The 14,066-nt window shown below is 37.5% G+C and overlaps 1 non-coding gene across 1 annotated transcript; it reads right to left on the bottom strand.

The window, feature by feature from the left end:
* Positions 1 to 7,029: 7,029 nt before the first annotated feature.
* LOC145907509 (U5 spliceosomal RNA) lies at positions 7,030 to 7,144 on the bottom strand. The gene has a single exon (XR_014402894.1). It is a non-coding gene; the product is annotated as a U5 spliceosomal RNA (small nuclear RNA).
* Positions 7,145 to 14,066: the final 6,922 nt, after the last annotated feature.

Genomic DNA, 14,066 nt, shown 5'->3' on the forward strand with positions numbered 1-14,066 from the left:
ACGGCATTTATTCTCTAAAATAGACTTGGATCGTCAACCCCGGTGATTCCCGAAGAATGCGTAATTAGTGACACAGTATATGTGATATTTAATACACCGATAAATTGCAAGTTCTGACAAAAAACAAGGGAAACAGAAAGGTTATGAAAAGGAAGTTTATTTTTACGGTATAGGATAGTGCTCAGTATTGAATACCGGTGCCGTTGCTAGATGTATGTAAAACTATAAACAATTGTTTGTGGAAAATTTTGTTGTTTTAACCGTCCAGAGCCCAGAGACCAAAACTTACTATTCAAATATCAGCCATAGTCATAGAAACAGTGATGTATGGTTGCGCAAGTTGTAAAATTTTACCACAGATAACGACTACAATCAGTATTTCTAAGTAAGTTTTGCCGGATAAAAATCCTCTGTAATAAAAGCACGCAACAAAGCAACCGGTGATGCATGAAGGTCAAATTTAGGGTTGAAAGAGCAGGGATGCATAGGCCTATGCTGCTGCCAAGGCGATTTTTAGCGTGTTTGGGGCAGTTTTAGTGATTTTTGAGAAAGCATCAAATTATTCAAGAGGATTTTGCTCAAAAAGTAAATCACAGGATGATTGGTAAATCACAAAAAATACATTTGTTTGTCATTTTGTGTTAGGCCCACCTCTTGTTGCAGGACAATTACATTTCGTCACACGGTCGGACATTATTTTAGATAAAAAGGATGCAAAAATGTGGGTTGGTTTTGTACAAGAAATACAAAAAAACTCATCCAATTTGCAATTCATTGTCGGTCCCAAAACCTAGCAGAGGAACTCTATGGGTCACGCGCAAAGGAATTCTTGTTCACAGAAAAGCAAATTACTTCGTATTTGAATTAATGCCGATAAACCCCCAAAACATGATTACGGAGATTGGATACCGATATGGGCCATAGATATCAGTACACCATAGAAATATCGTTTTTAACTTGTTACAACACTGACTTTGTGACTCAGCGGAAACAAGATATAGGAATATATTTGACAGCGTTGTTTTTCATAAACTTTGATTTCGTCTATCTGAATCCAGTGTCATGATGGATGATAAACAAGAAATCAGTGGTAAGGATTTATTGTCGATTAATGTAATGTTAGTTTTTAGCATTAAAATGTTTGTAGAAATCGAATACAAAGATCGTGAACGAAGTCCATCTGTCGGAACGGACGCTTTTCAACATGTTGAGTCGGACAAGAAAAACCTGATCACAGCAAGCCAAATAAAAGAAGAGCTTACCATGTATGTTGATGGTATGGAAGGCAATGTAGAAGATGACCTATCAACATTACACATGAAAACATATTCTGATGGAGATTCCGATGACACTGATATTGAGAAATCATGCAGTGATTCTTCATTAGAATGTACAGAAAGCGACGAAGCTAAATTGGAAGATTTAAATTATTCTGCCGACTCCGAAGATACGTTGCCCCTAACACCTCATGAAACTTATTCTTCTGGTAGAAATCATTGTACTGATAATGCAACGACTTCTAAAAGACCCCTGAAAGGGACACGGACAAAAAAGTCGGTTCTCGAAAAGTACAAATGCGATTTATGCGGCAATTTATACAACAGTAAACGTGCCCTGCATCATCACGACCGACATTATCATAAAAAAGTTGGAGCTAATCGATGTAAAGTGTGCGAAAAGACATTTCACCTCCAGCAGAACTACAAAGACCATGTGGACTCCCATTTAGGCGTGCAGTCACATCGTTGTAACATCTGCGAAAAGTCGTACACCTATTTAAGCAGCCTTAAAACCCACATTAATCTGATTCACTACAACCAGAAACCCCATGAGTGCAAGTTGTGTTTCAAAACATTTGCATTTAAATCAATTCTTGGAAAGCACATGAGGTCTCACACAGGCGAGACGCCTTATTCGTGTTCTGTATGCAATACGAAGTTTAAACATTCCAATCATCTGAAACGACATATCGACCGCGACCACCAGAAAAATACAATCCCCCAAAAATCAAGGCAGCATAAGCAAGCCCAGTGTGATATATGCGACAAAATCTACTCGAGTAAGTATCATTTAGACGTCCATATGCGAGCTGTTCATTTCATGCAAAAACCACATGGCTGCTCCGTATGCGGAAGGTGTTTTGCCACCAAATCATCAAGAAATTCTCACACTAAAACACACGACAAAAAGGTCAAAAAGAAAAAAATAATAATTGTCGAGCCTTGAATGTGATTTGTTTTGCGAATTTGTGTTTTTAATTCTTTATTTTTCGGTAACCCAAATACAAAACATTTCAATAGCATTTTGGTTGCGGTAGAGACAGAATATTGTTGTTAAAATGTATCATATGAATATAATGTTGGTCATAAACGACTATTTTGCGATTTCTCACTTGTAAGGTATGCGTGTCTCATAGACGAAGATTTGTTGACACGAAATTCTCACATTAAATGTAAAATAAAACAAGTTTCGAAATGGAACTTAAGAATACTTACATTTACACTTTACACCAGGGGGTGCCAAATCCTCTTCGTCTGGCGAGCCACAGGTGGTGTTATAACGAGGCTATTAATTTGTTTGTGTATGTTCTCGCCTTTTGCTTTTTGACGTTGTCTGAAAACTGTGACGTATCATTCTACGTGATTGCGACACATTACAAGGCCACATTTTTACTGTTAGCAGTGTAAAGTGCTGTATTTGGCAAGTTCACGCAAATTACTGAGTCATTTCTGTTTACCGAGTTATTTTTATACAAATAGGTGAGATATAATTTGTTTAGTAAATTGTTATTTGGTTTTGTCGCCTGGATTTTAAAATAGTTGCTATGTTGTTGTTGATATTTTTGTTGTTAATATTGCTGTAAATTGTTAAGTGCAATGTTAGTTTTATAACATTGTGTCTACTACCAGTGCAAGGAACAGAGGGCCGGGGTTGCGTTCCAGCTAGGGAAAACTGCAGCAGTTGTCACTTTTTAGGACGTGCAGATTTTACTGGCAAATCGCAACTGCTACATGTGTTTAAGAAATAATTTCAAGGTTTTTTTGATAAAACTTGCTTGGTTTTTTTTTTCATCAAAACGTTTGGTGCAAATGCAGAATCACAATGTCTTATTTGTCTCTGCAGTGAAACTGCACCCCTTTTCAAGAACGAGAAGCGATTTGGTTATAAATGTGCCTGGGACCGTAGACCAATAGGAATAAGTGTTTGGAAGCTAAATTGGAGCAAACAGTATTGATTCTACCGACGGGTTTACAAATTTTAAGAAGAGGTTTGATGACAAAGATGAAAAGCCACCAAATGTGTTACGGAATTATTTCGGCAGCTTTGCAATTAGGATGTTGGATGTTTTTGGGTGACGATGTTATCCCCCAATTAACCCTTCTACCTAATTCGGTACTTGTCACACAACTGCCTCCCTAATTCTGATACTGCCCAGAACCCTGCAATAACGGCTCACCACAAAGCCAAAGTAACCCAGGCTGATTTAACTTATTGGACGTCGTGTTAAATTAAGACGATAAAAAACAATACGAAACGCCACCCGTCGTGATCCCGATAATTCACAACACCATAACAGTGATACTAACCACACGACGCCCAGAAGAAGACTCGCTAGATTTAGGGAAATCATTCGTTACACCACAATACAAGGGTGTTTTTGTTTGCATTTTTTGCTTTTATTGTTACTACTACGTAATTTTGCAGGAACTGACGATGCTTACATCAGCGAAATCGATTTTTCATCATAAAATCTGCTGACTTCAATCCGAGGCTTGTTGTTTCATTATATATGCGATAAAATATATATACTCGGATTGGTACAATTAGATGTTCATGTGCATGCCGTTCACTACATAGCGCAAATACCCTCAGACTGGCACGCAGATGTAAATTTACTTCAACAAATTTCAATGCTACTCAATCGTATACAAGTCCATAATATTGCAAAAAACTACTGCTTCCTTTTCAAGTTACACCCTGATTTTGTTACAACTGTCTAGTATGTTTTTATTAGGTGCGTTTGAACTGATGAACAAACTTTTGCCACGTTATTGAAGTGATATTCATCACTGCAGCACCCTGCTGAACAATAACGAGAATGTGTTTGCAATTGTCGCAACTCCATATTTTTGCAACCAACTTGAAAGTCAGCAAGCCAATGTTACATGAAAATAAGGAAAATGTCATAAAATTGCAGCACTCAGTCTGTTTCCATCTGGTGGTGACTGGTGGATCTCTGTTTAGTATATATTCGAAAATACTACCATCAAACGTTTTGTTTGACAAACGTTTTACAAATGGTCTGATTACTGTTATCTGAAGGTAAAAGTTAACTGGTGTTTGATATTTGATAAATTAGTATGGAATTTAGTGAAAAACAAATAACTGCAGAAAAACAACCAAACGAAGTACATTTCAAGTCAGAATTTGGGATAGATATCCATGTTGAAAATTTCTTATCGACATTACAAATGCAATTATATTTTGATGATGATTCAGAAGAGACTGATGTTGAGGAATCATTTATTACCGAAACCGAAAGCAAGGCAACTTGGCGGGAAGATTTACCGGGTTCCGAAGGTTCCGGCCACCGATTGAGTTTGTCATCCCAGAGGAACTCTTTTACAAGCGACGAATACCCCGATTCAATGATCCTTCAAAGACCGAAGAAACAAAACAAGACTAAGAAGTCAGTTAATAGAAAATACAATGTGATTTATGTGACAACGCGTATGACAAGAAGCAATCACCATTTTACCACGATCGCATTGTTCACAAACAACACGGCTTATATCGCTGTAAAGTATGTGAGGCAACATTTTCCATGAAGCGCACCTTGAAACACCACCTGAATTCCCACATAGGAGTGCAGTCACACCGCTGCAAATACTGCGAAAAAACATTTACCTACACGACCAGCCTCCAAAAACACATCAACCGTGTTCACCACGAACATAAACCTTGTGAATGCGAGGTATGCGGAAAGGTTTTTGATTTTAAGTCATCTCTTGGAGCACATATGCGAACACATCCGGTTTTGAAACGGCATAAAACAATTAGCAGATGCTGAAAGTTTGGATCTTATGCATTTATATTTTTAAAATAAAGCAAATAGAAACTTTCAGAAATTGGATCTTATGCGTTTTATTTTAGTGTGATCATTTGCTTTGATATGTGACCAGTTTGGGGACCCAATGAAAAAAACATCCTTAATTACAGCACATTTCACAATTTAAAATTATTCAAATAACTCCACAGTTGCAGTCGTTAAAACCAGTAGAGAGAAATAACACACGGATACCGTTGTTATTATAGGTGGCATCATTCTAAATTCGTCACCGTTTAGATAATTTAGAACAAATTCCGTTGGCAGAGTAACAGCTCACAAAGTCTTTTTCTTTTAGTAATCCTTTCTTATAACTATATCGCCGCCTCCGTGTCTGGTACCAGAATAGATTGCAGGGGTAAATAGTTTCAAGATTTGATGTACCGCAAGACTAATTATTTTGAGAAATATTTTCCTATATCGATTTTAAAATATTCAGTTATACGGTTAGCAAGCAATAATTGACAAACACAGTCTTTTAAATGCAATCACTGCACACTTAAAGTTTAAACTCATAACCCAGGTAACCCACGTAACTGCACAAAACTTCTGCTGGTTCGTAGGCGAAAGGCAAACGGTTATAACTAGAGGAGATGCAACTAGATAAAAATGATAGACGGGTAACTGCTCCAAACTTTGTGTGTTTCCTAAATAGTAAATTTATTAATTAATTTTTTATTTCCTTTAAAAAGTATCGGAGATATTTCTGCATAATGATTTCTTTTTATGAAGTCGGCGGAGTTTATAAATTGTGGCCTGACATTTTTTTGACATTTTCGGGTTGGGTAAATTCATTTGAACATTGTAATGTGATTGTATGTAAATTGTGGGGGATGTAATAATGATTCTGATAATGAGAGATCAAACAGTGATTTGATCATGATAGATGATAACTCGTCAGGTTCAACCTGTTCCCGTGATTCCGAGACAACATTATTTGTTCCATCTCAAAAGCGATGATCATTCTGAGGTGATAGACAACATCCTTGAAAATCAGAAAAGTGACTACTATATAATAAGCCACAATCAGTATATAGGCTAAAGTCAGTGTTGTAACAGATTGAAAAGGATAATATCTACGGGTAAAGTTTTTAAAACAGAATGTATGCTGAAAGTCTGTTAGTCTATCAAAAAAAATTTTATACCATCCACCAAAACCCGGGTAGAAAACATTCTTTACGTCGAACTGAACATCCGCGCGTTTCTGCTTTGTTTCATTTTTTTTAGTTTTCTGTTATGTTTACGATCTAACAACTTTTTTGAATACTTTACAAAATAAAATTTACAATCAATCATATTTTCCATAACTGTAATAATTTCTTTTACCAGATACCGAAACGGCGCTACTGTTTTAAACAAAAATTTAAAAAAGAAAAAAGGTTTACGAGGTGCTAGTCCGCCGCCTGCGCATCCACACTTTGAATGGCGTTCTCAGCATGTTATCTCCGGTGCAGGCAACAATATCCGTAACTCACCTGTGTCATCCTATGTGACGTGTCGTTGTGAGAGATAGCAACTTCTGGCGAAACTTTCCTCTAACAAATTATTACTAATTTGTATTTAAAATTAATGCAGAAAAACCTTGGCGTTAGTTTCTTTTAAAGGCTACAATACCAATAGGAGCAAGCGTGCTTCGCAGTCGTCTGTTGATATACTGACTGTCGAACATAAATTTAAGCCTGAGTCAAATCGGCATAGTATAAGTGAAAGCATCGAAATACATCTATGTTCTCCGTCCTGGTCTAAGACCGCGAGTGTTTGTTCGCAAATTTTAGAGAAAACCAGTTGAAAGTTTCTTGCGCAGATTTTATAAACTGGAAAAATCGGTGCAGACGAATTGACGCACGATTGGGTTATAATTGTGTTTCACGACAGGTCTGATTTCATTTTATTTTTATCATGTGGTTCTCATAGTGAGTGCGCGATCGTTTAGGTTTACGCAATGCGATAAATATATATCACATCTTATGTCGAACTTCACCGAAATCTTTAGCAAAAGGGAAAAGATTTGCTCGACATTGAAATTAGACCAGAGCTGCAAATTCGGAACGCAAAATTAAAGTCAAACAAATGCTGGGAAGTTTTGCAATTTGCAGGATGCTTTTATCCGAATATTTCTTCTGTGCATCGACGACCAATAACAAATCGTTGAACGACGACATCCCATCAAAACTATTCTAATGATTTCCTATATCATTAAAGTAAATTTTTGGAAGCAATGTTTTTGAAAAAAATGTGAGAAATAATATTTCAAAAAAAATTTTGGAAACAATATTTTAGAAAAATTTTAGAAACTGTATTGTGGTTTCAACAAATTGTGTCCATATTTATGCAAATTGTTTGTCTGCGACTCTTTTATTGTCGTGTATCTAAAATATTGTTCAACAACTTAACTTGGCATTGTAATGTCTGAGACGAAATGCCCAGAAGATTTTGGAACACCAAAATTCGGACTACATGCGACGACTTATACTGAATCAAACTTTAGATATACTTTTCTGGTTTTCTTCCTGGTTGTAGTTTCGATATACCTACTCTACTTTGACGGATTTTCCCAGGTAGGTGCGGTCAACATGTTGCATCATAACAATGGAATATTTGAACATTTTATTGCACAAAGGACAGTATGAGATTGTGATTTTCACATTCAGTGCTTCCATGGATCGTGGAATAACCAATGCGTAACAGTATAGCGATTCGTTATCTCCAGGTGGTTGGATTAGAACAGCCATGGAGTGAATGTAACTATTGTATCAGTAGGTGCTATTTTCTGGAGCAACACGCCTCAAACAGCGAAAACACTAATCTCCGTTTTAGATAAGTTTCGCACCCTCGTTTGTTTCAGGTTGATAAAATATAAGTGCTAGCGAGAAAGGCAAATTTCTTTCTACCACACGGATATACACCCCACGGCACTTTATTTTCTGTGGTGGCTTCTGGAACACCAACCGCGGTGTTCACCGAAGGTTGCGTAGTTAATGACATTGTTAGTAAATGTCATACTTAATACACCGGCAAATTAGAAGTTCTGACAAAAACAGAAATTAAAGACAGAAAGCTTATGAAATGGAAGTTTATTTTTACGATATATACTGTTTAGGATAGTGCTCCGTATTGAACACCGGTGCCGTTGCTAAGTGTCTGTAAAACTATAAATAAAAATTTTCGGAAACTTTTATTGTTTTAATCGTTTGCAAACAATGAGCCCAGAGACCAAAATTTACTATTGAAATATCAGTGACAGACATAGAAACATAAATGTATGGTTGCGCGAGTAGTAAAAATTTTGCCATACAAGCAACCACAATCAGTATTCCTAACTCAGTTTTATCGGCGGAAAATGAAAAGGCACGTCACAAATCAACCGGCGATGCATAAAGGTCAAATTTAGGGTTGAATGAGCTGGGATGCATATGCTGATTTTTAGCGTGTTGGAGTAATTTTAGTGCGTTTTGAGAAAGCATCAAAATATTCTTGGGGGATTTTGCTAAAAATTGAATCAAAGCGGTATGCCTTCATATGCCATTTTGTGTTAGGCCACCCTCTTGAGGTCAAAACCTACGCAATCAGGTCAAAACCAGTTGCAGTACAGTTACGTGAAGCGTCCCTGTGGGACAATTCCACAATTGGTCGGATATTATTTTCGCTAAAAAGGCAGCAAAAATGTGAGTTGCTTTTGTAAAATCAAATTAAATACAGAAAACCTCACCCAATTCGCAATTTTGTTAGCCCCAAACCTTCTCTACGCAATGGTGATAACTTTTGATTACAATGTTGGTTTGACAGCCAGCCCCCTAGGACTGTTCTTGGTATCGTACTGGACGCAAGATCCCCTTGGAGCCTCTTCAGATCTTTATTGTGTTTTGTCCAAAGCATGCAGTTTCAAATAATTTCTACCCCTTTGAATAGTGGACCTCTATGGGTCACCTGCAACTCCATAGACATTGTCCTTTTCAACCTGTAACAACACTGTTTTTTGATTCAGTGAAAATAAGACATAGGAATATATATTTGGCAGCGTTGTTTTTCACAAACTTTAATTTCGTCCATCTGAATCCAGTGTAATTATGGATGCTAAGCAAGAAATCAGTGGTAAGAATTGTCGATTAATTTAATATTTATTACAACCCAGCATTCAATTGTTTGTAGAATTCGGCTGTAAAGATGATAGTGAACAAAGTCCATCTTTCCAACATGTGGAGTCGGACAGGAAAAACCTGATCAGAGTAAACCATATAAAAGAAGAGCTTACCATGTCTGATGATGGTATGAAAGGCAAAGAAGAAGATTACCTATCAGCATTACATATGAAAACATACTCTGATGGAGATTCCGATGAGACTAATATTGAGGAATTATGCAGTGATTCTTCAATAGAAGGTAACGAAATCGAAGAAGCTCACGTGGAAGATTTAAACCATTCTGTCGACTCCGAAGATACGCTGCGTCTGTCACCTCATGAAAGTTATTCTTCTGGTAGAAATCATTGTTCTGATCTTCCAATGACTTTAAAAATACCTCTGAAAGGGACACGGACAAAAAATTCGGTTTTCGAAAATTACAAATGTGATTTATGCGGTAAATCATACAAAAGTAAACGAGCTCTGCATCATCACGACCTATATTATCATAAAAAAGTTGGAGCTAATCGATGTAAAGTGTGCGAAAAGACATTTCACCTCAAGCAGAACTACAAAGACCATATGAACTCCCATTTAGGCGTGCAGTCACATCGTTGTAATATCTGCGAGAAATCGTACACCTATTTAAGCAGCCTTAAAACCCACATCAATCTGATTCACTACAACCAGAAACCTCATGAGTGCAAAGTGTGTTTCAAAACATTTGCATTTAAATCAATTCTTGGAAAGCACATGAGATCACACACAGGTGAGACGCCTTATTCGTGTTCTGTATGCAATAAGAAGTTTAAACATTCCAATCATCTGAAACGACATATCGACCGAGACCACCAGAAAAATACAATTCCCCCAAAATCAAGGCAGCATAAGCAAGCCCAGTGTAATATATGCGACAAAATCTTCACCAGAAAGGACCATTTAGACGTCCATATGCGAGCTGTTCACTACATGCAAAAACCACATGCCTGCTCCATATGCGGAAGGTGTTTTGCCACCAAATCATCCAGAAATTCTCACACTAAAACGCACGACAAAAAGAAAAGAAAATAATTGCGACACAGAAAGTTCTGTGATTTGTATGTATTACTAAATTGTTCTTTCATTTTTTTCGTGTGCAGTACCCCAAGTACAAAGTTTTGTAGTGTTTTGGTTGTGGTAGAGACAGAATATTGTAATTAAAGGTGTATCATACGAATAGTATGTTGGTCGAAAATAACTTAGTTGTTCAGGCATTCTGTTTGATTGTACTTTTGTTTATGGTCAAGTAACATCCGATTTTCGGTAATGGTGTGTAATTGGGATTTAATACAAGGAAACGTCTCGCGACTGTGACGTAAGATTGTATGTGATTGCGACACATTTCCTGGCCACTTTCTACTGTTAGCAAAAGTTAATAGGTTGTTGTTGATGTCGTTGTAAAAAGTGCATGTTCATTTTATAACAGAAATCCGACGTTGTGTCGAGTACTATGTGTGTGGAGCCGGGCACGGGTTTGCGTTTAGCATAGGGAAAAGTCTAATTTAGCAGTTAGCACTGTTCCATGTGGTTCGGAAATAATTTCAAGGTTTGTTTGATAAAGAAATTTTTTTTCACCAAAACTTTTGGTGCAAATGCAGACAAAATCAGAATGCTGTATTTGTCTTTGCAGTGAAACTGCGGGGCGCCTTTTTTTAAGAAAGAGGACGGATTTGGACATAAATTTGTCTGGGACCGTTGACCGATATAAGTGACTGGAAGCTAAGTTGGATCAAACATTATTGATTCTACTGACGGGCCGCAAAATGTTCGTGGCCGCAAAATGTTTTGAAATTACCAAGGATATCTGTAATCCAAAGTTTGGGAAACAATGCAGTAGCCTATATGATGATTGTGGTTAATTATATAGTAGTCAACTTTCTGAGGATGATGTCTATTTCCTCGGAATGATCATCATTTTGACACTATTTCTTTATTTGTCGATGTGACCGCTTAAATACAAGTAAAATGTGGAACACACTAAACAAGTCAAATCGAAAATAAGCACGGTTTTACTTCTTATCAATGTTCTTAAAAATTAGTCCAAGCCTGAGAAGCACAGTACCCACAGACCATTGTGTCTGTTTATTCATTAGCTAATTTTTATAGTGAGGATAATTGGTTTTCCAATCTGTCTCCAGTTTTTTCTAACCTTTCCCACGGATGTAGCAAACTAGGTGCATGGTTGCCCCCCCCCCCCCCCCCCCCACCCCCATCAAATCATGCAACTATTTACTCATGCTATTTATTCTGTTGCGAGACACGGAGTTGGCGACATAATTGTAAGAAAGGTTTACCAAAAGAAAACGTTTTTGTGAGCTGTTACTCTGGCAGTGGTTTCGGTCCCAAATTATCTAAACGGAGGCGAGTTTATAATGATGTCACCCATAATAACAAGAGCACCCATGTGTTATTTTTCTAGTTTTAACGACTGCAACTGAGGAATCTTTTAAATTGAATAGTAAAATGTGCTGTAATATAAGATGTTTGTTTAAACTGGTCCCCACATTGGTCACATCAAAGCAAATAGTTATACAAAAACAAAAGCTAAAGCCTAAGATCCAATTTCCAAAAGTTTCTTTTTGCTTTATTTTTGAAATGTTAATGCCAAAAATTCTGGAACTGCTAATTGTTTTATGCCGTTTCAAAAACGGGTGTGTTCGCATATGTGCTCCAAGAGATGACTTAAAATCAAACTTCTTTCCGCACACCTCGCATTCATGAGGTTTATGTTCGTGGTGAACACAGCTGATGTGTTTTTGGAGGCTGGTCGAGTAGGTAAATGTTTTTTCGCAGTATTTGCAGCGGTGTGACTGCACTCCTAAATGGGAATCCAGGTGGTCTTTCAAGGTGCGCTTTATGGAAAATGTTTTCTCACATACTTTACAGCGATATAAGCCGAGTTGTTGTTTGTGAACAATGCGATCGTGGTCAAACAGTGATTGATTCTTGTCATATGCGTTGTCACATAAATCACATTGGTATTTTTGATTAACTGACTTTATAGTCTTGTTTCCTCCGTCTTTGAAGGATCATTGAATCGGGGGATTTGTCGCTTGTAAAAAAGTTTCCATTTTGCGTAAAACTTTTTTGTTTTGCGGAAAACGCATTTTGTGCCAATTAAAAAGCGCTAAACTCGAAATGCAGATAATGGGACAGGTGCCTGCGGAGCGGGTTACTATTGGAAAACCTCTTTTTTCAACGATGTGGAATATATGGGGCCTCTCAATTAGTGACGTTGCCAAGGATTTGAAGGCTCTCACACCAAATGGGTGTTGATCAATTCGCTTCATCCTTCCCTCTCTCCTGGAGTTTTTTGCAAGGCAGATGGTTACCGTCGATCTTGGCGCATGGCGCAGATGTTGACTGATCGGTTTTGGGAGCGCTGGATGCGCGAATATATGCCTCTGCTCCAGATGCGTCAGAAGAGGATGCATCCTTTGCGAAACCTTGCTGTTGGAGATTTAGTTTTGATTTCTGACAATCAGACACCACCCGGTGACTGGCCTAAAGGAATAATTGAAGAGGTCTTCCCAGACAAGGAAGGAACTGTTCGAAGAGTGTGTGTTCGTACTGCGCGTGGTGTGTTTAAACGCGATGTACGTAAGATTTGTCTCCTGGAGGCAACATGACTTGTGTGTGGTGTTGTTTAGTGATCGTTCTGCCGTTTTATTGATTGTAAACAATTATGTGGTTATTATTTAGAGGTCGGAATGTAACAGACAGAAATTTGCTTTATATGTTTAAGTTTCCTGATTACTTGTAGCAAATGCTCCTTCATTTTAAGTAGCAATCATAGTGTGTTATATTTTTTGTGCTGGGTGAAGGTATAAGTGAAATTTCGGAGCGCTTTTCCAAGGCATTTAGTTTTTGTTGCAGCACCAAATTTATAGCAAATTGTTGATTTGGAAGGAATGGTTTAAATTTAGACGATTAAGCATTGGAAAAGAACGTTGTAGGGAGAGTTTAAAGCTCTATTACTTTGCTTACGTTGACGAAGCATCGCGTGAATTTCCTAAATTTTGAAGGTAATAATCAAGTTACTGACAACGTTTAGTATGATTTCCTTTAAGTGTGTTGGATGTTTTTCAGCCTTGATCTGTATGAGAATGGGTGAGATAGCATATGACTAAATGATGAATCGTGGGACATTAAATCTACTCAATATATGCTTATATTTAGCAAACCTCATTCAATTGAAATACGTCATCAAATAAACGTCACAAAAACCAAAGTAATTGATTGAACACAGCGCCTGTCCGAATGGGTGATGATCATTAACAATTTCAATTAGAGTTAATTAAATCAAAAATCAGTCTGTCAGCTAAAAATGGTTTGGTAGTTTCGTTTGTAAACAACCCCAATTGACTCAGAGATAATTAGCAGGGCCTCGATAGCTTGAGCGCGAATTGAGATTCTTCGATTGTTAAACCTGCGTCTGCCCCGTCCTGTAAAGTACCCAGAACTAGGATATCTTCGCGAATAACTGTATTCATATCTGTTATCAGCTTCATTACGATGATACATTAAAACGTTTCAATAAACGTTGATAGAATCCAAGCGAATAAAATAGACTAGACTGCAAAAACTGGGCTCCTCATCGCTTAATCGCTCTCCATTATAAGAGCTGATTGGTCAATAATGTCACGTGACATCACAAAACGGTCGAAGTAATATATTACAAGAACATAAAATACAGTACACATCGGGATTATCTGTGTGAACGGACATAGATGATTCACGTGTGCTAGGGAGTCACTGGTTCACACGTTCTGGTGCTCATTAACGGAAGGAGATCCTTA

The sequence above is a fragment of the Ascidia mentula genome, chromosome 6 (genome assembly GCF_947561715.1).
Source record: "Ascidia mentula chromosome 6, kaAscMent1.1, whole genome shotgun sequence".
NCBI lineage: Eukaryota > Metazoa > Chordata > Ascidiacea > Phlebobranchia > Ascidiidae > Ascidia > Ascidia mentula.